The following is a 23,424-nucleotide window of genomic DNA, read 5'->3' on the forward strand; positions in this document are numbered from 1 at the left end:
TGGGGTCATGACTGGGGTCCGGAGGGGCAAACCTCCTAGTCGAGGATTGTCAGCACCTGCAAGCGCGGCTTGGAATCCCATAAAGGAGCAGCATTTGGGCGCAAGGGCTGCGTCCCCCCCTCGGGTTCCCGACTAAGAAGGTGGGAACCCCCTTCCAGGCCCCCCACCCCTTGTTTCTCTCCTCTGTTTAGCCCAGAAAAGAGCTGAGGGCCAAAGGGAACCATCTGCAAATGAGAACCCCAAGGCAGGGCGGGGGACTCAGACCCAGTCTAGCGAAGACAGCCCCCACCCTGAGACCTGTCCCACCCTGGACCAACTCTGCGCCTGTGCGGGCATCCCCAGTGGTTTTAGAATGGGAGCGCCCGTGGGAAAAATGCAGAATTCCAGAATCTGGGGACCACCAAAGCTGTCTCAAGAAGCGTGGGGGTTGGGAATGGAGGATTAAAGCTTGCATCCAGGCTGGGAAAGAAGCAGGCATTGCAGGGGGGTGGGAGTGGAATCTCCTTGACGCTGTCACCTCCAGGGACATAAGGTAGTCTCTCACCTTGGAGAATAACAATCTCTGATGTCTGGCAATTACAAGAATACTTCCAGAGGTCTTCCTGACAATAACCAGGGAGGGTGCATAATGATATCCTCACTTTAGAGATGGGGAAACTGAGGTTCAGACTGGTTAAATGACTTGTCCAAGGGCACACAGCTAATAAAAAGCAGAAACAGTTCTCCTCTCTGTTCACCTTCAAAATCTATACTGTCTTGGAGCCACTGTCCTGGTCCCCCACTGCCTCTCTCATCCAGGATGGACCAGAGGATGAGAGAGTATTGGGGCATATAGAACCCCAGATCTGGGCACAATCTCCAGCCTGAATTTGAAGATTTTATCTTTTAGTTGCTCCTCTCATAACCCATTTAATTTGTGGGGATCCCCAATTATCCCTCTTTGCACTACCAAAGCATTGAGGAGGGAGGACCCATTAATGAGCTCTGGGTTTTCTTAAGGCCAGGCTACTGGCTGTAGGTGTCCCCCTTACCTTATAGCTTCCTCTTCTTTCTGTCCTTCCTCTCAAATTAAAAAACCCAGATAAGAATTTAAACAGGAGCTGGGAAATTAACTATCTAATCTTAAGGAAGGCCCTGAAACGAGCCAGTCCCTTCCCCCACGTTGACCTGTTGTAAACCTTTCTTCTGCCAAGGTCATCAGCAACTCAGGTGGGTAAGGGATGTAGTCACTTATTTCCTGTCCCTTTGGTAAGGGACAGCAACTCAGGTGGGTAAGGGATGTAGTCACTTATTTCCTGTCCCTTTGTCTTACCATAAGGTAAGACAAAGCAGAATTTTCTTTGGGCATGCTAAGAAGGTGATCCATTCTGTTCCCACTACCCTCACCTCCAGTCTAGGACAGACCAGAGTCTTGCCCTTGGGTTCTTGCTCTTGAGATTAGCTAGAACCTCTTTCTTCTTTTTTTCTCCGCCTCATTTTTTTTTTTCTTTTTAAAGAACCTAGTCCCCAATCTTCTCAATGACTCTCTCTTCCCATTTAACAACAAACTTTTACTTAGCACCAGCTGTGTGTCCAGCACTGTGCTCACTCCCGGAGGATGAGAAGAGACTTAAAACACAGCTGGGACAGTGGCTGCCACCAGTCAAGCCTGTGGTGCCAGATCTTCATGCCTCCTTCCTCTTGCCCAGAACTACTTCTTTGAGCAGTAGGAGAAGGGCAGGAGTTGTGCCCCACAGCTGAAAATCAGAGTAGGGTGGGGAGCCTCTACGGCAGTAATTGCCAGCCTGCGCCCTCCATACCTAGAGGTGCGCAGGCCATTGCCAACCACCTCTCACCCTTGGTGTGGTAGAAATCAGGCTGGGCTAAGTAGGACCTCCTGAGAGGAAAACAACCAGCCCAGCAAGCCTGCATTGTCTCGTGTGCTGATCAGAACTATGGGAAACCAAAAAAAATTGGAAGGGGGTAATTAATCAATTAGTACTTAATAAATTTAAATGTGGTTGGCTTAGCAGAACATATCTTTCCAATCATGGTCCACAGAGGAGGAAATCCTAGAAGGGATGCTTGGTGAAGTCTGGAACTAATGGTTTGGTGGGTCTGTGCTTCCTCCTGCTGGGCACAGGCAGTATGACAGCCAGGATAGGATGAGGCCTCCAGTGGTGATGGAGATGGGAGCCACAGCGTGGGTGACATTTCTGGACTGTTGTCGCCTTGTCACCTCCAATGCAGTAATTGTGCAGTCACTGGGTATATTAAGAGCTCAGATAATTGAGGAGGTTTCCCCAGGAATCTCCTCCCTGTTCACCATTACTCAGCTGGTGCCTCTTTAAAAATTAAAGTTAATACATGTGGCCTGACCAGTGGCAGCTCAGTGAATAGAGCATCAATCTGGGATGCTGAGGTCCCAGGTTCAAAACTGCAAGGTTGCTGGCTTGAGCGCAGGCTCACCTGGCTTAAGCGCGGGGTCACCAGCTTGAGTGCTGGGTCATTGGCTTGAGTGAGGAATCATAGACATGATCCCACGGTTGCTGGCTTGAGCCCAAAGGTTGCTAGCTTGAAGGCCACGGTTGCTGGCTTGAAGCCCAAGGTCGCTGGCTTGAGCAAGCAGTCAGTGGCTCAACTGGAGCCACCTAGTCAAGTCGCATACGAGAAAGCAATCAATTAACAATTAAGTGCCACAACTACGAGTTGATGCTTCTCATCTCTCTCCCTTCCTGTCTGTCTGTCTGTCTGTCTGTCTCTTTCTCTCTCTTGCTAAAAAAAAAAAAAAAAAAAAAAAAAAAAAGGAAAGAAAAGAAAAAAAAAGAAAGTCTTTGTCACAAGGCATGTGATGATCTGTCTCTTTCCCCAAGACAGAAAAGAGAAGTCCTCTTTTCTGTCCCTGCATCCCCAGTGCAGGACTTAAATATTGAATGAAAGACAACAGGACTGTATTTTGGAAGCCTGGAGGAGGGAGAGTAGATGGCTAGGTTTGAGCAGGAAGCCTGGGCTTAAGGGCCACTCTTGTTTCTAGGCCCTGGTTAAGCCTCGGCTCCAAACCCAGAAGCCCTCCTCTTGCAGAAAGGAAAGCTTTCAGATTTCAAACTCTGAGGTTGCAGGTCCAACATTCCCAGAACTGCTCACACCCAGCTTTCCTGCATTCCAGGCACAGGCTTCATCATCACTGAACTGCAGAAAGATGGGAAATAAACCAAGTGTCTGGATATTGGGGATCAGTGAAGCCAGCAATCCAGAACTTTCTATGATGATGGAAATGTCCTCAACTTGTGCTGTTTAATATGGCCACTAGCCACGTGTAGCCACTAAGGACTCAAATTGTGGCTAGTGCAACTGAGGAAATTAATTTCAAATTTTAATTAATTATAATTGCCCTGGCCAGTTGGCTCAGCGATAGAGTGTGTGGAAGTCCTGGGTTCAATTCCCAGTCAGAGCACACAGGAGAAGCAACAATCTTCTGTCTCCCCCTTCTCTCTCTCTCTCTCTATCTCTATCTCTCCCTCTCCCACATCCATGGTTCATTCAAGCAAGTTGGCCCCAGGTGCTAAGGATGTTACCATGGCCTCGCCTCAGGTGCTAAAATAGCTTAGTTGCCGAGCAACAGAGCAATGGCCCCAGATAAGCAGAACATCGCCCCATAGGGGGCTTGCCAGGTGGATCCCAGTTGGGGCGCATTCAGGAGTCTGTCTCTCTGCCTCCCCACCTCTCATTTAATAATAATAATAATAATAATAATAATAATAATAATTCATTGTAATTAAGTTCAATGTAAACAACCACATGTGGCTTCTATACTTGACAGTAAAGTTATATTTCTACAATGCAAAATTATGCAGAATGTAAAAAAAAATTAGGATGCCAGGTATTGATATGGAGAGATCTCCAGGTATACAGTATTCTGAAGAAAAAATATGATGCAGAACAGAATATATAGTATTATCCTTTCTGTAAAAGAGGAGGTGGAAATAAGAATAAATATTTATATCTGTTTGACTCTGTATAGGGAAGGTAATTAAAGTAGCAGCCGAGACGGTGCTGGGGAAACAAGGCAGCAGTGGGAGCGAGACTTCTCAACGCGTTTCTTTCCATACAGTTTTGATTCTTGAACCAAATGCATTCATTATCTGCTCAAAAGTTAAAGTAAAGCCTGACCTGCGGTGGCGCAGTGGGTAAAGTATCAACCTGGAATGCTGAGGTCACCAGTTCAAAACCCCGGGCTTCCCTGGTCAAGGCACATATGGGAGGTGATGCTTTCTGCTCCTCCTCCCTTCTCTCTCTCTCTCTGTCCCCTCTCTCTAAAATAAATAAATAAATAAATAAATAAATTTAAATTTAAAAAAAGACATTCCTTAAAAAAAGTTAAAGTAAAAAAAAAAAAAAGCAACTTGCTTGCTATCTAACCAAGGAGAGCTGCTGTACCCCTCTTCCTGGTAACTTGTGGTCAGTATCCCCACTACACCGTCCTTTTTGTAACCCACCAGAGGACAGCCCAGGGCAGTGGAATGGACAACACTTCCTGAACCACACTCCAGTTGACAGGTGTCCAAATATGACAATGCATCAGAATCAGAATCTCATAGGAAGTGAGGCCAAGGAAGTGTGCCTTTTATGGTCCCTCAGGTAACTCTCAGACAGACTGACTTATTCTTGTCAACACCTCCCAGTGAGGGAAGGACAAGCCCTTAGTATCAGGCACATGTCCCTTCCTTATAGACAGCAATGGCCATTGATATCTTCCAAACACCAACACTGTAGCAGGTGCAGAGGTAAGCACTTTCCATGTATCTTTGAAGCTGGACATCAGCCCTGCAAGCCAGACCTTGTTGCTGTGCTCTCTGAGGTCAGTGCCCTCTTGAATGACTGATTTACCAAGGCCACACAGCTGGTAAATGTCAGAGCTAGGATCCAAACCCAGTCATAAAGCTCCTAAGCCTCAGTTTTCTCTTTGTTTTAATCTTAAATTTTTACTTATTGATTTTAGAGAGAGTGAGAGAAACATCAATATGTTGTTATACCTATTTATGCATCCATTGGTTGACTCTTGTGTGTGCCCTGACTGGGGATCGAACCCGCAACCTTGGAATATCAGGATGATGCTCTAACCAACTGAGCTATCCTGCCAGGGCCAGTTTTCTCATTCTGAAAAAATATCAGGATAGGACTTCATAAAATTGTTTTGAATAGTAAATACTATTTCATGTAAAGGGCTTAGCAGAAACTCTGATTTCTAGCAATAAAGTGGACTCTACTTCCTGCAAAACCCTTCTGATACAAAACAGCTAAAAATACTAGATAAAAGATAAAATGTGAGTGTGTGTCATTTTCAATGCAAGGATGAGCTGGCAAGAAAATAAAAATCCCCGAAGGCACAAATCCAGAAAGGAACGAGACAAAACCGGGGTCTTCAGAAGGTGGGAGGTTGGATCGGCGCCAGTCTGCCCTTCATCACTGTCAAGGGTGCCCGCAAGCTGATACCCTTGGGTAAACTTGGAAAAAATAATCGACCCTCAGAGGGAGATGGTAGGATACTTCCCTGCATTGACTTATCAGGAAGATATAATCTTTCTGCAGCTGTATGCACCTAATAATGTAGCTTCAGAATCATAAAGCAGAAATAGTGGGGGAAAAATAGATACCATATTTTTCACTCCATAAGACGCACCTGGCCTGACCTGGTGGTGGCGCAGTGGATAGAGCGTCGGACTGGGATGCGGAAGGACCCAGGTTCGACACCCCAAGGTCGCCAGCTTCAGTGCGGGCTCATCTGGTTTGAGCGAGGCCCACCAGCTTGAGCCCAAGGTCGCTGGCTCCAGCAAGGGGTTGCTCGGTCTGCTGAAGGCCCGCAGTCAGGCACATGTGAGAAAGCAATCAATGAACAACTAAGGTGTTGCAACGCGCAATGAAAAACTAATGAATGATGCTTCTCATCTCTCTCTGTTCCTGTCTGTCTGTCCCTGTCTATCCCTCTTTCTGACTCTGTAAAAAATATATAAATAAATAAAAATTAAAAAAAATATTAAAAAAAAAAAAAAAAAAAAAAAAAAAAGACGCACCTGACCATAAGAAGCACCTAGGGTTTTAAGGAGGAAAATAAGAAAAAAAAATATTCTGAACCAAATGGTGTGTTAAAATATTTAATAAAAATAAAGCACAAGGCCCTGGCCGTTGGCTCAGTGGTAGAGCGTCAGCCTGGTGTGCAGGAGTCCCAGGTTCAATTCCCGGCCAGGGCACACAGGAGAAGTGCCCATCTGTTTCTCCACCCCTCCCCCTCTCCTTCCTCTCTGTCTCTCTCTTCCCCTCCCGCAGCCAAGGTTCCATTGGAGCAAAGTTGGCCTGGGTGCTGAGGATGGCTCCATGGCCTCTGCCTCAGGCACTAGAATAGCCCTGGTTTCAACAGAGCAATGCCTCAGATGGGCAGAGCATCGCCCCCTGGTGGGCATGCCGGGTGGATCCTGGTCGGGCACATGCAGAGTCTGTCTGACTGCCTCCCCGTTTCCAATTTCAGAAAAATACAAAAAATAAATAAATTAATAAAAAAATAGGCCCTGGTCAGTTGGCTCAGTGGTAGAGCGTCGGCCTGGCATGCAGGAGTCCCGGGTTCATTCCGGCCAGGGCACACAGGAGAAGCACCCATCTGCTTCTCCACCCCTCCACCCCTCCTTCCTCTCTGTCTCTCTCTTCCCCTCCCGCAGCCAAGGCTCCATTGGAGCAAAGATGGCCCGGGCGCTGAGGATGGCTCTGTGGCCTCTGCCTCAGGCACTAGAATGACTCTGGATGCAACAAAGTGACGCCCCAGAGGGGCAGAGCATCGCCCCCTGATGGGCATGCCGGGTGGATCCCGGTCAGGCGCATGCGGGAGTCTGTCTGACTGCCTCCCCGTTTCCAGCTTCGGAAAAATGCAAAATAAATAAATAAATAAAGCACAATAGTATTTCAACAATGTAAACTCAACAGCAGTATTAACAACCATTAGCACTGTTATTAACGCATGAGAAAAGACTTTAATGTTCAAATACTCTTCTAGTTATCCGGGAACCCCAGGAATTGCCAGTGTCAGAATTTAAGAAGCTCGGTTGCTTACAATCACTGGTATCACTTTCTTTGCTTTTTTCATATATGATACCATCTTCAGTGCCATCTAAGGCATTGCTAATGCCACATTAAAAAAAATTTATTATTGATTTTAGCAAGAGAGGAAGAGAGACAGACAGACAGGAACATTGAGCTGTTCCTGTATGTGCCCTGACCAGGGATCAAACTGGCAACCTCTGCTGCTTTTGGAATGATGCTCTAACCAACTGAGCTATCCAGCTAGGGTGCTAATGATACTTTTTTTTTAAGGTTTTATTTATTTATTTTTCACAGAGACAGAGAGTGAGTCAGAGAGAGGGATAGATAGGGACAGACAGACAGGAACGGAGAGAGATGAGAAGCATCAATCATTAGTTTTTCATTGCGCGTTGCAACACCTTAGTTGTTCATTGATTGCTTTCTCATATGTGCCTTGACCATGGGCCTCCAGCAGACCGAGTAACCCCTTGCTGGAGCCAGCGACCTTGGGTTCAAGCTCGTGGGCTCTTGCTCAAACCAGATGAGCCCATGCTCAAGCTGGCGACCTCGGGGTCTCGAACCTGGGTTCTCGGAATCCCAGTCCAACGCTCTATCCACTGCGCCACCGCCTGGTCAGGCATGACACATTTTTTGAATGACCGTACCACGGTTTCATTCTTCACTGACTGCCATGATGTTTTCACCCATTCACAAACTTGAGTGTTGGTGGGTCTCTTCATTCGTCCAGTTGGTGTCAGATCATGATCACCAGCAGCCATCCATTTGTTCCACTCTTCTCGCATAAAGACTTTAAACAGTTTGTTGATGGAAACGTCGAGAGGTTGCAACTGGCTGGTAAGACCCCCAGGAATTACAGCTAGATGAGTCTTCACTTCTTTAAAGGTTTTTTTGTGTGTGTGGTTTCACTAATATGTTCTCTAAACTGGTCAAGCACTAATAGAGCACCAAGTGACATTAGCACTTCACACAGAACTCCAGAAGCTGCAGCGCCTCTCACGCCTGCCCTGGATGATGCCAGATGAATGTGCGCACACAATGTCACTTGCCTTCCCTCCTGCGCTGCATGCAACTGTGGAAACCAGAACCATGAGATCACTCAGCAGATGCCGGGGTTCTGCACGCCACCATGGCGGGTTTGATTACGCTCCCGCTGGCACTCATTCTACATATGTTTACCTGCGCAGTGCCCCGCAGTAGCTAAAAAAAATAAAAATAAATAAAAATGAACATTCGCTCCATAAGACACACGGGAATTTTCCCCTCCATTTATGGAGCAAAAAATACAGTAAGTCCTCCCCTGTAAAGGAAGCTGTAAATCACCTTCTGGAATTGGTAGTCTAAACAGACAGAAAATTCAGTCAGGATGCAGAAGATTTAAACAATACAATTGATAAGCTTACCCCAACCAAATATTTTGAATACTTAAGTCAATAATGGGCAAACACACTTTTGCTTTTAGGCACATATGGGACCATAAGGCAAGTTTCGACCAATTTTTTTAAAAATCATGCAGACCTCATTATCCAACAGCAACAAAATTAAATTAGAAATCAATAATCAAAAAGACAACATATAAAAGGACAACCCCAGACATTTGAAAATGTCAAAATGCACTTCTAAAAATTCATGAGTTGAAGAACTCCTAATAGAAATGAGAAAATACCTAGAATAAAATATCAATGGCCCTGGCCGGTTGGCTCAGTGGAAGTGTTAGCCTGGTGTGTGGATGTCCCAGGTTCGATTCCCGGTCAGGGCACACAGAAGTGACCATCTGTTTCTCCACCCTTCCCCTCTACCTACTCTCTCTCTGTCTCTCTCTTCCCCTCCTGCAGCCATAGCTCCATTGGAGTAAGTTGGTCTGGGGAGCTGAGGATGGCTCCATGACCTCCCCTCAAGCACTAAAACAGCTCAGTTGCCTAGAGCAACAACAAAGCAACAGCCCAGATGGGCGAGCATCGCCCAGTAGGGGGCTTGCTGGGGTGGATCCTGGTATGGGCGCCCTGCAAAAGTCTGTCTCTCTGCCTCCCTGCTTCTCACTTAAGAAAAAAAAAAAGAATATCAAGCCTGACCTGTGGTAGTGCAGTGGATAGAGCATCGACCTGGAATGGCGAGCTCGCTGGTTTGAAGCTCCAGGCTTGCCTGGTCAAGGTACAGACAAGAAGCAGCTATGAGTTGTTGCTTCCTGTTCCTCCTCCACCACTTTTCTCTCTCTCTCTTCTCTGTCTAAAATCAATAAATAAAATCTTTCAAAAAATATTATGTATAAAGTTTTTAGCACATACTCCCCTAAAGTGGAAGTGGTGCTGATGATGAAGATGCCAGAATAGCTTGGGGGGGGGGGGCGGTGCCTGTAACACAGACTTGGCAGTAGCAGTTCTGAGGCCAAAAGGGTAAAAACTGAATGGAGTTTGGGTAACAGTCTGGGAAGGAGAAACCCAAAGGATAAGTTACAAACCACAGCCCTGTGAGTTGGGGATTGTTCAGGTCTCATTTTCCTAATGAAGACACTAAGGCTGCTAATGGTGAGGTAACTCAAATCACCCCGTTAGAAAATGGCACAACCAGGATTCACACCCAAACTGGCCCTCTTGCTTTTCTTGACCTTGACGGGACAGCTGAGGGAGGTGGGAATGAGCTGTTTGCTTAACACCAAATCTTAATTTCAGATTAAGTGTCATAATATCTGAAATAGTCTGCTGAGGAGGTCTTCGGTCCCCTCTCAGGCCTTGGGGTGTCTGGCTGAGCTGAAAAGCCATGAACAACAGCTATTACCTTCATTGGTCTGTCTGTCCATCCATCTTTCTCAACCAGCTCCGCTAGCCAAGCCAGAAGTGTAAAACATGGCCTTTCTTTCCTTGCAGGGCCCTGAAGCCCACACAAGCTAGGCAAGTGAGACCCCATCCAACCAGTGGCCCATTGAATGGGGCTCCCAAGTGCCCAGAGCTACAGAGCTAAGGGGAGAGGGTGGGCTGAGAGAGCCCCCGAAGTACTCAGTCTCATGTGAAATACCAGTACCTATTAAATACTAAGTATTGTGCCTGTGAAAGGGTCTCATTTAGTTTTACCGTCATGGCAACACGCTGAGGTTGGTTTCATTAACTCCATTTTTTACAGATGAGGAGACTGGGGCTCAGACAGGTTAAGTGACTTGTCCAAGGTCAAGAAAATGGCAGAGCAGAGACAAGAACCTAACTCTGGGCACCTAGCTCTCCCTGTTGTTTCCTCTGGACTATGGACAGTTAGTTTTCAAAGGTCTCCCTCCTGGCCAGCCAGCCAACCCAGAGATCACTGTGAGGAAGCCAAGATCAGAGCAAGGCTTTAAGCAAGCAGCTCTTCACTCATTTGCTGGTGAGGGAGGATGCGCAAAGAGTGGGAGGTTTCAGGGAGAAGGGCAAGTCCCATGCTCCGAGGATAGGTCAAGAGGGTAAGGACTCTGAAGACAATTGAGTTGAGCAATTAGGGTGTCCCTAGTGTCCTTCAGAAAGAATAATGCTTTCAACAGGAGCTGCTGAATTTCAATGGCAAGTGTGATGGCAGGAGGGAGAGAAGCAGAGAAACTAAGGGGTAGAGCCCAAGCCGACCATCCGCAGAGAGAAAACACACACAATTAAATGTTGCTCTTCATAATCTGTGTTGAAAATCTGATTGAAGGTTTTACAGATAATTCAGGGATTACTTCTTAGAGGTTCAGGAGTCTCATGAACACTTAAGGTGGAGAATCCCACCCCAAGAACATAATATCACTTATTCAATATTCCCACCAAGGATGTGTACCCTGAATCTGAGTAAGGAAACACCAGGCAAACCTCAAACCAGGAGCACTCAACTGAAAGAATAAAGTGGGTTTCTCCTCTGAAAAAAAAATGTTATGAAAGATGAAACAGATGAGAAATTGTACCAGATTAAAGAAGCGTAAAGAAACATGTCAATTAAACACAAAGTGTGATTCTGGTCTGAATCCTACAATAGAGGGGAAAAGTACTCTTAAAGGACCCTTACTGAATCAATTGATAAAATTGGAATATGGACAGTAGATTACATAAAAGTTATCAATGTTAAATTCCCCAAAGTAGAAAAGCCTACTGTGGTTATGCAAGAGAATGTCCTTATTCTTAGGAAATACCCACTAACATATTTATGGGTAAATGGGTATGATGGTTGCCACATCCTTTCAATTCAGGGAAAAATATATTATTTATATGTATATGAAGAAGGAGAGCACAAATGGGATAAAATTTTAGCAAGTGGTGAAGCTAAGTAAGGGGTATATGGAGGATTTTTGCATCGTTCTTGTAACTCTTCTGTAATCTTGAATTTTTTCCAAATAAAGTTTTTGAAAAAAAAAACAAAAAAATTTCTACACAGATCAGGAGCTTTCTGAAGTTGGGGACCTTGATCCTGCTCTTTTCTCTCAATGCTGGCCCCAGGCTGGCCCAGGGCGGGCCCTCGGTCGGTGTCCTGGCTGTACAGGGTAAAATTAAAATTAGGGGAACAGGTGGCCACCGGAAGGGCCGAGGCCCGCCGCTTCCCCAATTCCTCCGCCCGCGACACTTTCTGATCTGACAGCTGGAGCTGCCGCCGGAGTGCTTCACCCGCTGGGCTCCCAAGGCAGAGGGGGAGCCCCGCCCCGCAGGGAGGTTCCCTGGCCAGCAGGTGCCGCTGTTGAGCCAGCTCTGGGCTTGGCCGAGGCTCAGCCCGGACCTGGAACCGGTCGGCCTGGCCAGTGGAGTGTCTTCCAGAACGTAGCCTACTAGGGTCTGTAAGCAACCTCGCTCATCTTTGCCCGGGTCTAGCTTCCCATTCCCAGGCCCTCAGCTCCCCGCACCCCCTCCGACACTTTGTATTACCCAAGGCCACTCCCATGCCTGACGCCTGGTGGAAGAGGGGACAGGATAAGCAGGAAGAGGCTTCAGCCCTTGCCCAGGAGTCCGGGGTAGTACATTAATCCTCCCCTCTTTCCCCCTCCACCCCACCCCTCCTCCTCTCCCTCTTCCCCAATTCTCCTCCCCCCCCTCCTCTCTCTCCTCCCCTTCCTCTCCCGCCTCTCCTCTTCCTCCTCCTCTCCTCCTCCTCTTTCTACTCTAGAGCTACACCAAGCTTTCAAAACAAACACACCTCCTCCGCCCATCCCCAGCCTGCCTCGGCCTTTCTCCAAAAGTTGCTCCCGGACTCCAACCCAGTCCTTTCTGCTGGGTCCAGGGATCAGGATGGAGATGGGGAGAGGATTATAGTGTGCTTAAGGGGGTGAGGAGATGCCCCTGTGATACTATTTTTTCCTGTGTAGGAATGAGTTGATCACACCTGAACTTGTACCCTAATAAACTCAATTTTTAAAAAATAAAAAAGAAAGGGGTTGGTCTCACAGCCCCTTTGCGGTAAGTAGAGTGAGTGGGCTGGGGTGGGAATGGGGGGGGGGTCTTCCCTCCCTACTCCAGCTCTCCTCCCGCCCCTAGATTCAGGATGAAAAGGACCTAGAGAGGTCACTTTGTCCATCCCCTGGCTCCATGAAGAACTGTGACTGTATAGAGTTCTCCCAGTCCTATATGTTCACTAATGCCTTCAACAACCCTTCTCCGAGCGCCAGCTCTGTGCAGGTACAGGAGCCTTTCTTAATGCCAGCACCTTAAATCCTCACTCGGACCATTGGAGATGGGCGCTGTTACTCTAAATGGACTTGTCCAAAGATCTAGTTCAGTCCAGTGCTCCTCCTGACTCACCCACCAAGGTGGTCTCACTCAGCTTTGGGGCCACCACTGCACCTCACATAATGCTCAGTTACTGCATTTGTCTCACCAGATGCCAATGATTTGTCTTCATGGGTCTCCCATCCCTACCAGACCGAGCTCCAGACTACAGTAAGTGGGGACAGAAAAGCCTGTGTGCCCTGCTCCAGCCCTCACTATGTGACCTTGAAGAAGTGCCTTACTTTCTTCAAGTTCAATTTTCTCGTCTGTAAAACAGTGGTAAGGGCCATACCCTTCTCGTGGGGTTATGTGGTGGTAAAATAAGATGCTTATAAAGTGCTTAGCACAGTAAATTTAACTTTAAAAAGGGAAGCCCATCCCCACCAGGATGGCTAAAATGAAAAAAGGATACAAAACCAAGGGCTGGTCAAGGATGTGGAAGAAAGGAACTCTCTTATTTGGTTGGTAGAGGGAAAAGCCATTGAGCAGTTCCTGTTACAGCTGAATATATTCATACAGGATGACCCAGCAATTTCACTCCTAGAGATATGCCCAAGAAGAAAGTGTGCACCAAAAGCCACGTAAAATTGTTTCCATAGCAGCACTAGTCATAATAACCAAATACTGGAAACATTTGAAAAGTCCAGCAGCAGCAGAATCAATGCATTTTAGTATATTCATGCAGTGGAATGCTATATTGCAATGAGAAAGAATGAACTACAGCTGTGAGCCTCAGGGAGTTCTGGATGATGGAAGTGTTCTGTTTATTGGTGGGATTACACAGGTGTGTTGACTTTGTGAAAATTCACTAAGTTGCACACTTATGACTATGCACTTGTTTGTATAAATGTTTTGCTTCAATTAAGGGTTTACACATATATATAAAAAAAAGGCAAATGATTGAGCTACTTGTATCACACAAATAAATCCTAAAATGTTTTTGAGTAAAGAGTAAGTTATTGGCCCTGGCCGGTTGGCTCAGCGGTAGAGCGTCGGCCTGGCGTGTGGGGGACCTGGGTTCAATTCCTGGCCAGGGCACATAGGAGAGGCGCGCCCATTTGCTTCTCCACCCCGCCTCCTTCCTCTCTGTCTCTCTCTTCCCCTCCCGCAGCCAAGGCTCCATTGGAGCAGGGATGGCCTGGGCGCTGGGGATGGCTCCTTGGCCTCTGCCCCAGGCGCTAGAGTGGCTCTGGTCGCTGCAGAGCGATGCCCTGGAGGGGCAGAGCATCGCCCCCTGGTGGGCAGAGCGTTGCCCCTGGTGGGCGTGCCGGGTGGATCCCGGTCGGGTGCATGCGGGAGTCTGTCTGATTGTCTCTCCCCGTTTCCAGCTTCAGAAAAATACACACACACAAAAAAGAGCAAGTTATTAAAAGATTTGGTTCCTATGATTCACAGAAATTTTTTTATTATTATGTATTTTAGAGAGTAGAGAGAGAGAGAGAAAGGGGGAGGAGCAGGAAGCATCAACTCCCATATGTGCCTTGACCAGACAAGTGCAGGTTTCAAACCAGTGACCTCAGCATTCCAGGTCGACGCTTTATCCACTGCGCCACCACAGGTCAGGCTGATTCACAGAAATTTTAAAAGTACCTAATACTACATTTGTTTCAGCATACATGCCTAGGTTATACAAACAGACATGCAGGAGGATGATAAACATCGAAAGCAGAATGGAGGTTTCCATGTTAGTGGGAGAGGAGGAACTGAAATGCACAAGGGCCTTTAAATGTTTTTCTAGCTTTATTAAGCCAAGTGGCTTTTATCATAGGTGTTCATTTTATTATTCTGTATACGTTATGCTTTTCTGATTGCCTGTCATAGTTCATAGTTAAAAGTACCCCTTAGGGCCTGACCTGTGGTGGCGCAGTGGATAAAGCGCCGACCTGGAAACGCTGAGGTCGCCGGTTCAAAACCCCGGGCTTGCCTGGTCAAGGCACATATGGGAGTTGATGCTTCCTGCTCCTCCCTCCCCCCTCTCTCTCTCTCTCCTCTCTCAAAATTAATAATAAAAAAAAGTACCCCTCAGCATTAAAAACAAAAATGGAAGGGGAGTAGGGAACTGGGTCTTTCAACTTTGCCTTTCCAGCACCAACCTAGAGCCTGATACTCAACAAATGTTTGGTGAATGAAAGATCACTGAGCCAGGAAAAGCAGCAGAGCCATGGTTCCATGTTAGATCTTCCCATACCAAATCTCAAGGCCAGGGCACACCGGACAGACACACTGCTCCCTACCCTGCACTGCTGGGGCCGCGAGAATGGAGGCTCCAGCCTCACGTACCATTCCCTGAACTGAACTACAGGGCACGGAGAAGGAGCAAAATGACTTCATTAATCAGAATTCTGCAAATTCAGAATGTGGTGGCTTAAATTTTTATGAATTATACTGCCAAAATCTTTTAATAATTTGCTCTTTATCCTCAATTCATTTGTCTTTTCTTATATTCATTTGTCTTTTCTTGTATTAGTGCATTTGTCTGCTTCTTGGGACAGAAAATCCAAGGTTTGGTCAAAACAGGATTGCAGGGCACATTTGGCTGATGCAAGAGAATAAACAGCCTTCAGCCCATTAATTCTTTGTGTGCAAAGAGATGCCACTAATTACAGACGCTTTTTATCTGTTTGTTAGGCCGCGTGTGGAATGCAGCCTCTGAGAAAAGCTCTTCTCACCACTGGAAACCCGCTGAAGCATGCCCGGCCCTGCGAGGGGCTTCTAAGAATGCAAACGAGGGGCAGCCATAAGCAGAGTTAGCGAAACAGTGATCATGCGGGAGAGGACGCATAGGCTTTGGCTATTGTTTTTAAGGAAGAGAAATCGGTCCTACTTCTGTGGGAAGCAGATTATTTGCAAACCTATAATCAGAGCCAGTGACACTGGTGAATGACACTGGTGGTGGCTGAAGCTCTCTACCCATCCATCCCATCATCTCACACATCCTGCATAGCAGATGCTCACCCTTACTGACACACATTGAAGCAGCACACACATCTATATGGCAACACTGATGAAGGTGGTGGTGTACTGTACCTTGTGATAATGAAATAATGATTCTACCCTGGCTGGATAGCTCACTTGGTTAGAATATTGTCCCAACATACAAAGGTTGCTGGTTTGATACCTGGTCAGGGTACACACAGAAACAGATCGATGTTCTGTCTCTTTCACTTCCTCTCTCCTTTCTTCTCTCTCTAAAATCAATAAATTAAAAAAAATTTTAAGTGATAATTCTCTTCTAAAACATTCTTGTTCAGCCTGACCAGGCGGTGGCGCAGTGGATAGAGGGTCAGACTGGGATGCGGAGGACCCAGGTTCGAGACCCCAAGGTCGCAGGCTCGGGCGCGGGCTCATCTGGCTCGAGCAAAGCTCGAACCCAGGATCACTGGATTGAGCAAGGGGTTATTCGGACTGCTGAAGGCCCACGGTCAGGGCACATGCGAGAGAGCAATCAGTGAACAGCTAAGGTGTCGCAATGAAAAACTAATGATTGATGCTTCTCATCTCTCTCCATTCCTGTCTGTCTGTCCCTATCTATCCCTCTCTCTGACTCTCTCTCTCTCTCTGTAATAAAAAAAAAATTTTTGTTCAGATTGTCCACTCAGATGTTCCATTCCTCTTGTCACCAGCACTCCACCCCCACCAAGCAAGGCTGAAATCAATTAAACAGTTTTTCATTCAATCATTTATTAATTGAATATTGAATATTGAATAAAGCCCATTTGTCCAAGTCACTGTGTTAGATACTCAGGTGACAAAGATGACTGAGAAGGTCCCTACTTTTAGGAACTCAGAATCAAGCTAACAAATAATTATGATTGCATGTGATTAGATCAATGCTAGAGGAGGAAAGAGAGGCCCCCACAGAGAGTGGGGCTGGCTGCTTCTCCACTGCCCCAATCTCCCCCTCTCACCTCCCTCACAGGACCCCAAGTTGCCAGTTATGCCCGATACATGCTGCCCGAACTGTTTCCTCTGACTTTTTGCCCTGATGTTCTCCCTACTAGTGACACTTTTCCCCACTTCCACCTGATTGCAAATCCCCGCTCCCTCCCGACAAGATTCATCTCAAAAAGATAAGCCTCAAATTCAAGTGAGTGCCCCTGGCCGGTTGGCTCAGCGGTAGAGCGTTGGACTGGCGTGCGGGGGACTGGGGTTCGATTCCCGGCCAGGGCACATAGAAGAAGTGCCCATTTGCTTCTCCACCCCCACCCCCTCCTTCCTCTCTGTCTCTCTCTTCCCCTCCCGCAGCCAAGGCTCCATTGGAGCAAAGATGGCCCGGACCGGACGCTGGGGATGGCTCCTTGGCCTCTGCCCCAGGTGCTAGAGTGGCTCTGGTCGCGGCAGAGCGACGCCCTGGAGGGGCAGAGTATCGCCCCCTGGTGGGCAGAGCATCGCCCCTGGTGGGCGTGCCGGGTGGATTCCGGTCGGGCGCATCGGGAGTCTGTCTGACTGTCTCTCCCAGTTTCCAGCTTCAGAAAAATACAAAAAAAAAAAAAAAAAATTCAAGTGAGTGGCTCCACTGTAAGGATGCGATCAAGGAGGAAAACCCTAGGGATATATATTTTTTTAATTTTTATTTTTTTATATATTTTATTTATTAATTTTAGAAGAGAAAGAGAAAGAAGGAGGGAGGAGTAGGAAGCATCAACTCCTACAAGTGCTTTGACTGGGCAAGCCCAAGGTTTCGAACTGGCGACTTCAGCATTCCAAGTCGACACTTTATCTACTGCGCCACCATAGTTCAGGCCCTGGGGATATTTTTAATGTCTTAGATCCTAAGCAGGAGGTTCATTCCATTAGTCCATATGTCTTCCTGTGTCTGAAATACAGTATTTCATCATAATATATTTTCATAATAGACTCAGTTCAAGTTACTCCTTCACCTTGATCCTCTGCTCCTGCTACATTTTCTTGTCAAGAATCAAGCTCAAGCCTGACATGTGATGGCTCAGTGAATAGAGCATCAGCTTGTCATATGGACGTCCCAGGCTCGATTCCTGGTCAGGGCATATAGGAGAAGTGACCATCTACTTCTCTCTCCCTCCCTCTCCCCCTTCTCTCCCTCTTCCCCTCCTGAAGCCAGTGGCTTGATTGGTTCAAACATGGCCCTGGATGCTGAGGATAGCGCTGTTGGAGCACATCAGCCTTAGGTGCTAAAAACAGCTCAATACTCAAGCATTGGCCCCAGATAGGGTTGCTGGGTGGATCCTGGTTGGGGCACAGGTGGGAGTCTTCTTTACTATCTCTCCTCCTCTCACCAAAATATAAAAAAAAGAATTTAATAAAGTTAAAAATAAAAAAATCAAGCTTGGCCCTAGCTGGCTGGCTCAGCAGTAGAGCATCGACCTGGTGTGTAGAAGTACAGTGGTACCTTGAGATACGAGTTTAATTCATTCTGTAACCAAGCTCGTAAGTCAGTCAACTCGTATATCAAACAAATTTCTCCCATTTAAAATAACTGAAATAGATTTAATCTGTTCCAGCCCTGTGTAACATCCCCAAACCATCCTAAATTATGAAAAAGACATGTTTTTTAATTAAGAAACACACATGTATACTTTACCAATGCATAACAAAATATATGAAATAAAAGAAAAAAGTGTTATTTAGTACTGTATTCTTACCTTGAAGACAGATGAGTGCAGCTAACGGAGGTGAATGGTGAAGGAGGAGGGAGGGAGGAAGGGAGGCAGGCCCTGTAGACACGTAAACTAAAATTGCACTTTCTTAACACTAAATGTAAACTAAAATTAAAACTGCACTTTCTTTACTTAAAATGAAACCACAAAAACTTAATTGTAAAAAAATGCACTTTCGCCTGACCTGTGGTGGCACAGTGGATAAAGCATCGACCTGGAAATGGTGAGGTCGCCGGTTCAAAACCCTGGGCTTGCCTGGTCAAGGCACATATGGGAGTTGATGCTTCCAGCTCTTTCCCCGTTCTCTCTCTCTGTCCTCTCTAAAAATGAATAAATAAAATAAAAAAATTAAAAAAAAAAAAAGCACTTTCTTAACTTTAAACTTAACCTAAGCTTAACATTACATACATATAATATTTTTTCAAAGTGAGAAGGCTGGGGGAGGGGGATGCAGGCAGACAGACTCCCACATGCGCCTGACCAGGATCCACCTGGTATGTCCACCAGGGGGTGATGTTCTGCCCATCAGGGTTGTTGCTCCATTGCATCTGGAGTCATTCTAGCACCTGAGGTGGAGGCTAGGGACCCATTCTCAGTGCCCTGGCCAACTTTGTTCCAATGGAGCCTTGGCTGTGGGAGGGGGAGAGAGAGAGAGACAGAGAGGAAGGAGAGGGGGAGGGGTGGAGAAGCAAAGTGGGCACTTCTCCTGTGTGCCCTAACTGGGGAATAGAACCCAGTACAGTGGTACCTTGAGATATAGCAGACCAACATACAAAATTTTTTAAGATACGAGCTGCTAGTCAGTCCGTATTTTTGTTCGAGATCCAAGCAAAATTTCGAGATACGAGTCATGATTTGGGAAGCTGCCGCTTCAGCACTTTTTAATGACACTTGTCACATTTCCGTAACATTTTAAAAGGCAGACAAAAGCAAACCTCTTTGGATAAATTTTTATTCAGAAGTCCTGAAAGTGAAAGTGCCGAAAGTGCAGCCAAAAAGGCAAAAACAGGTGATGATTAAGTGAAAAATATGTAGCCTGACCAGGTGGTGGCGCAGTGGGTAGAGCATCGGACTGGGATGTGGAGGACCCAAGTTCGAGACCCCGAGGTCGCCAGCTTGGGCGCGGGCTCATCTGGTTTGAGCAAAGCTCACCAGCTTGGACCCAAGGTTGCTGGCTCGAGCAAGGGGTTACTCGGTCTGATGTAGTCAAGGCACATATGGGAATGCAACAATGAACAACTAAGGTGTCGCAATGAAAAACTAATGATTGATGCTTCTCATCTCTCTCCATTCCTGTCTGTCCCTATCTATCCCTCTCGCTGACTTTCTCTCTGTCTCTGTAAAAAATAAATAAATAAATAAAATTAAATGAAAAATATTATATAATATTTTTTTTTTAAATCAAGCTTGGCTTTGGCCAGTTTTCTCAGTAAATAGAGCATTGGCCCACCATGCAGACGTCACAGGTTCAACCCCCAGTCAGGGCACACATGAGAAGCAACTATCTGCTTCCCTTCCCCTCCCTCTCCCCCGAATCTCTCTCTCTTCTCCTCTTGTAGCCAGTGGCTCAATTGGTTCGAGTGTCAGCCCTGGGCACTGAGGATAGCTCAATTGGTCCAAGCATCGACTCTAGACAGGGGTTGCTAGGTGGATCACCATCGGGGTGCATGCAGGAGTCTGTCTTTCTATCTCCTGTTCTCTCACTTAAAAAAAATTAAAGAAAAGAAAAAAGAATCAAGCTTACTGTCAATCAAAAGCAACTTTGTGTTTCTAAAGATGTATGGAAATGATTGTTGCCAATCTTGTATCCTGGTTCCTTCTAGGGTGTAAAATGCAATTGGGGAATGATATGATGCTGGGGCTTCAACAATAATAGGGTTGCTATTTCTTAAACTGGGTGGTGTATACAAGGGTGCTTTTTTTTTTTTTTTACAGAGACAGAGAGTGAGTCAGAGAGAGGGATAGATAGGGACAGATAGACAGGAACGGAGAGAGATGAGAAGCATCAATCATTAGTTTTTTGTTGTGGCACTTTAGTTGTTCATTGATTGCTTTCTCATATGTGCCTTGACCGTGGGCCTTCAGCAGACTGAGTAACCCCTTGCTCAAGCCAGCAACCTTGGATCCAAGCTGGAGAGCTTTACTCAAATCAGATGAGCCCATGCTCAAGCTGGCGACCTCGGGGTCTCGAACCTGGGTCCTCCACATCCCAGTCCAATGCTCTATCCACTGTGCCACCACCTGGTCAGGTGATGGGTGCTTGTTTTATGTCTATAAATTATAAAATAAGTTAAACATTTGAAAAAGCAACTCTGGCCTGACCAGGTGGTGACACAGTGGATAGAGTGTCGACCTAGATAGAATGCTGAGGACCCTAGTTCGAAACCTTGAGGTCCCTGGTTTGAGCACAGGCTCATCTGGCTTGAGTGCAGGGTCGCCAGCTTGAGTGTGGGATCACAGACATGACCCCATGGTCGCTGGCTTGAGCCCAAAAGTCGCTGGCTTGAGCAAGGAGTCACTCACTCTGCTGGAGCCGTGGTCAAGGCACATATGAGAAAGCAATCAATGAACAACTGAAGTTGTTGTTGCTGTCTGGGTCTCTCCCTTCCTGTCTGTCTGTCTGTCTCTCACACACAAAAAAGAAAAGAAAAGAAAAAGAAAGAAAGAAAAAGCAACTCTCTCCAGAGCAAGTTGGACAGGAAGGAAGAAGGAAGGGAGAAGGAGCTTTAGAGTAGTTGGATGAAGCAGAACAAAGAGGCTGCTCTCTCCTTCCTATTTCTCCTGTGCCTGGAGGGTCCATTGAGTAATCAGGTTGGACTTTCGGGTATAGAGCAGAGGGCAGCAAAAACTGGCACAGGCTGTGTCTACCTGTAGTGAGCCATATGGTAGTGGTTACAAGCACAGACATGGAAACCGGACCATCTGGGTTCAAGTCCCAGCACAACCTTTTATTAGCCCCATGACATTGGGCAACTTACTTCAATTTCCTCATCCTGAAAAATGGTTGTGGGGATCAAGTGAGGTGAAGTGTTTGAAGCTTGAACTGGCTGGTATCTAACAAGTGCTGAATATTGTGATTACTTGTATTATTACCCATTAGTCACATGACCCCAAGCAAGTCACTTCTCTATGAGTCTCCCCATCTGTGAAATGGGGATGTCATCATATCACCCAGACAAACTCATGTGAATGAAAGCTAAGAATGATTCATAAACAAGAGTTAGTATTAAATGAGAAGCTATAGGTTAAAAGACTACAAGAGAGGGTCAGCTCCATGAGGGCAGAGACTATGTCCTCTGAGCTCACTGTGATCTCCCCAGTGCCTAGAACTGAGCCAGGCACAGCATGGACACCCATTGTTACTGACTGAATCATGTCCCCCTCAACAAAAAAGATACATTGAAGTCCTAGCCCATAATACTTCAGACTGTAACCTTATTTGGAAATAGCGTCCTTGTATAGGTAATCAAATTAAGTGAGGTTATTAGGGTGGGCTCTAATAGAATAGGACTAGTGTCCTTATAAGAAGGGTAAATTTGACACAGCAACAAACACACGGAGGGAAGATGGAGAATTGGAGTGATGCACCTTTAAGCCAAGGAATGCCAAAGACTGCCAGCAGGCCCTGGCTAGGTTGCTTAGTGGCCCTGGCTGGATAGGTCAGTGGTTAGAGTGTCATCCCAATATGCCAAAGTTGTGGGTTTGATTCCTGATCAGGGCACATACAAAAATCAACCATTTAATGCATAAATAAGTGGAACAACAAATCAGTGTTTCTCTCTCTCTTCCTTTCTCTCTAAAAATCAATAAATAAATAAAAAAAATGATGGCTAGCAAACCACCAGAAGCTAAAATAGGCAAAGAAGTCTCCTTCCCCTATAGTTTTCAGAGGAAGCACAGCCCTGCCCACACTTAGTTTTGTTTTGGTTTGTTTTTGTTTGTTTGTTTGTTTGTTTTCAGAGACAGAGAGAGGGGTAGATAGGGACAGACAGGCAGGAACGGAGAGAGAGGAGAAACATCAATCATCAGTTTTTCGTTGCAACACTTTAGTTGTTCATTGATTGCTTTCTCATATATGCCTTGACCGCGGGCCTTCAGCGAACCGAGTAAACCCTTGCTTGAGCCAGGGGCCTTGGGTCTAAGCTGGTGAGCTTTTTGCTTAAGCCAGATGAGCCCGTGCTCAAGCCGGCGACCTCAAGGTCTCGAACTTGGGTCCTCCGCATCCCAGACCGATGCTCTATCCACTACGCCACCGCCTGGTCAGGCCCTGCCCACACTTAGATTTCAGACTCCTAGCCTACAGAGTTGTGAGGCAATATCTTTCTGTTGTTCCAAGCCACTCAGTCCATGATACTTTGTTACGGTAGCCCTAGAAGACTAATACGCCCAGTTAATATCTGTCCGATGAATGAATGGTGCTGTTGGTGATCCCACTGAGATATGGCATCTTCTCCAACAGAGGAAGAGAAGTGTGTCCAGGCAGGTAATGAGGAAGGAGCCTGTCCTGTTTGCGGTGGGTAGGGAGCAGCACTGAGCAGAATAAAGCAGACAGGATTTGAACCTGGCTAGTCCCATGCCAGAATCTATGCTCTTAACCTGTACACTGGAGAAGCCCAGATGGCTCTGAAGCACCCTCCCTGCCCTGGCCTCCAAGTGGCCTCCTCCCCCCATCTCCACTCTGGGTAAGCAAGGAGAAACGGGCAGGGGATAATCAAGAAGGCACTAAAACGGGAAGCAAAGATAGCATTTTATTCTGAAACTCCTTGCAGACTCACACACAGCACTTGAACACAGATGGATGCCAGTAGCAGGAGGCCTGGGTAAACCCCCAGCCGGAGGCCCCCCGCCAAGATGGGTAGAAGTCATTATCACGCACACACTGCGTGTGCGGGGGCTGCTGCTGCTGTGGCAATGAAGCAGCATCTTTATCCAGCAGAATTTCGGATCTGACTCCTGGAGGGGCCCTCAGCATGCTTCTGGTCGCACCTCCTGCCCTTCCTCATGTGCCCCGGTACAACCAGCAATGGAGGTTGGGA

General features: G+C 46.6%; 1 long non-coding RNA gene across 1 annotated transcript in view; it reads left to right on the forward strand.

The window, feature by feature from the left end:
• The window catches only part of LOC136391970 (uncharacterized), a 34,877-nt gene extending 18,993 nt beyond the window's left edge, over nucleotides 1–15,884 (forward strand). The window contains exons 2-3 of the long non-coding RNA XR_010748904.1: nucleotides 12,865–13,031; nucleotides 15,381–15,884. This is a non-coding gene — a long non-coding RNA (uncharacterized lncRNA). The remainder of the gene's footprint in view (nucleotides 1–12,864; nucleotides 13,032–15,380) is intronic.
• The last annotated feature ends 7,540 nt before the right edge of the window (nucleotides 15,885–23,424 follow it).

Source organism: Saccopteryx leptura, chromosome 2 (assembly GCF_036850995.1).
Source record: "Saccopteryx leptura isolate mSacLep1 chromosome 2, mSacLep1_pri_phased_curated, whole genome shotgun sequence".
NCBI lineage: Eukaryota > Metazoa > Chordata > Mammalia > Chiroptera > Emballonuridae > Saccopteryx > Saccopteryx leptura.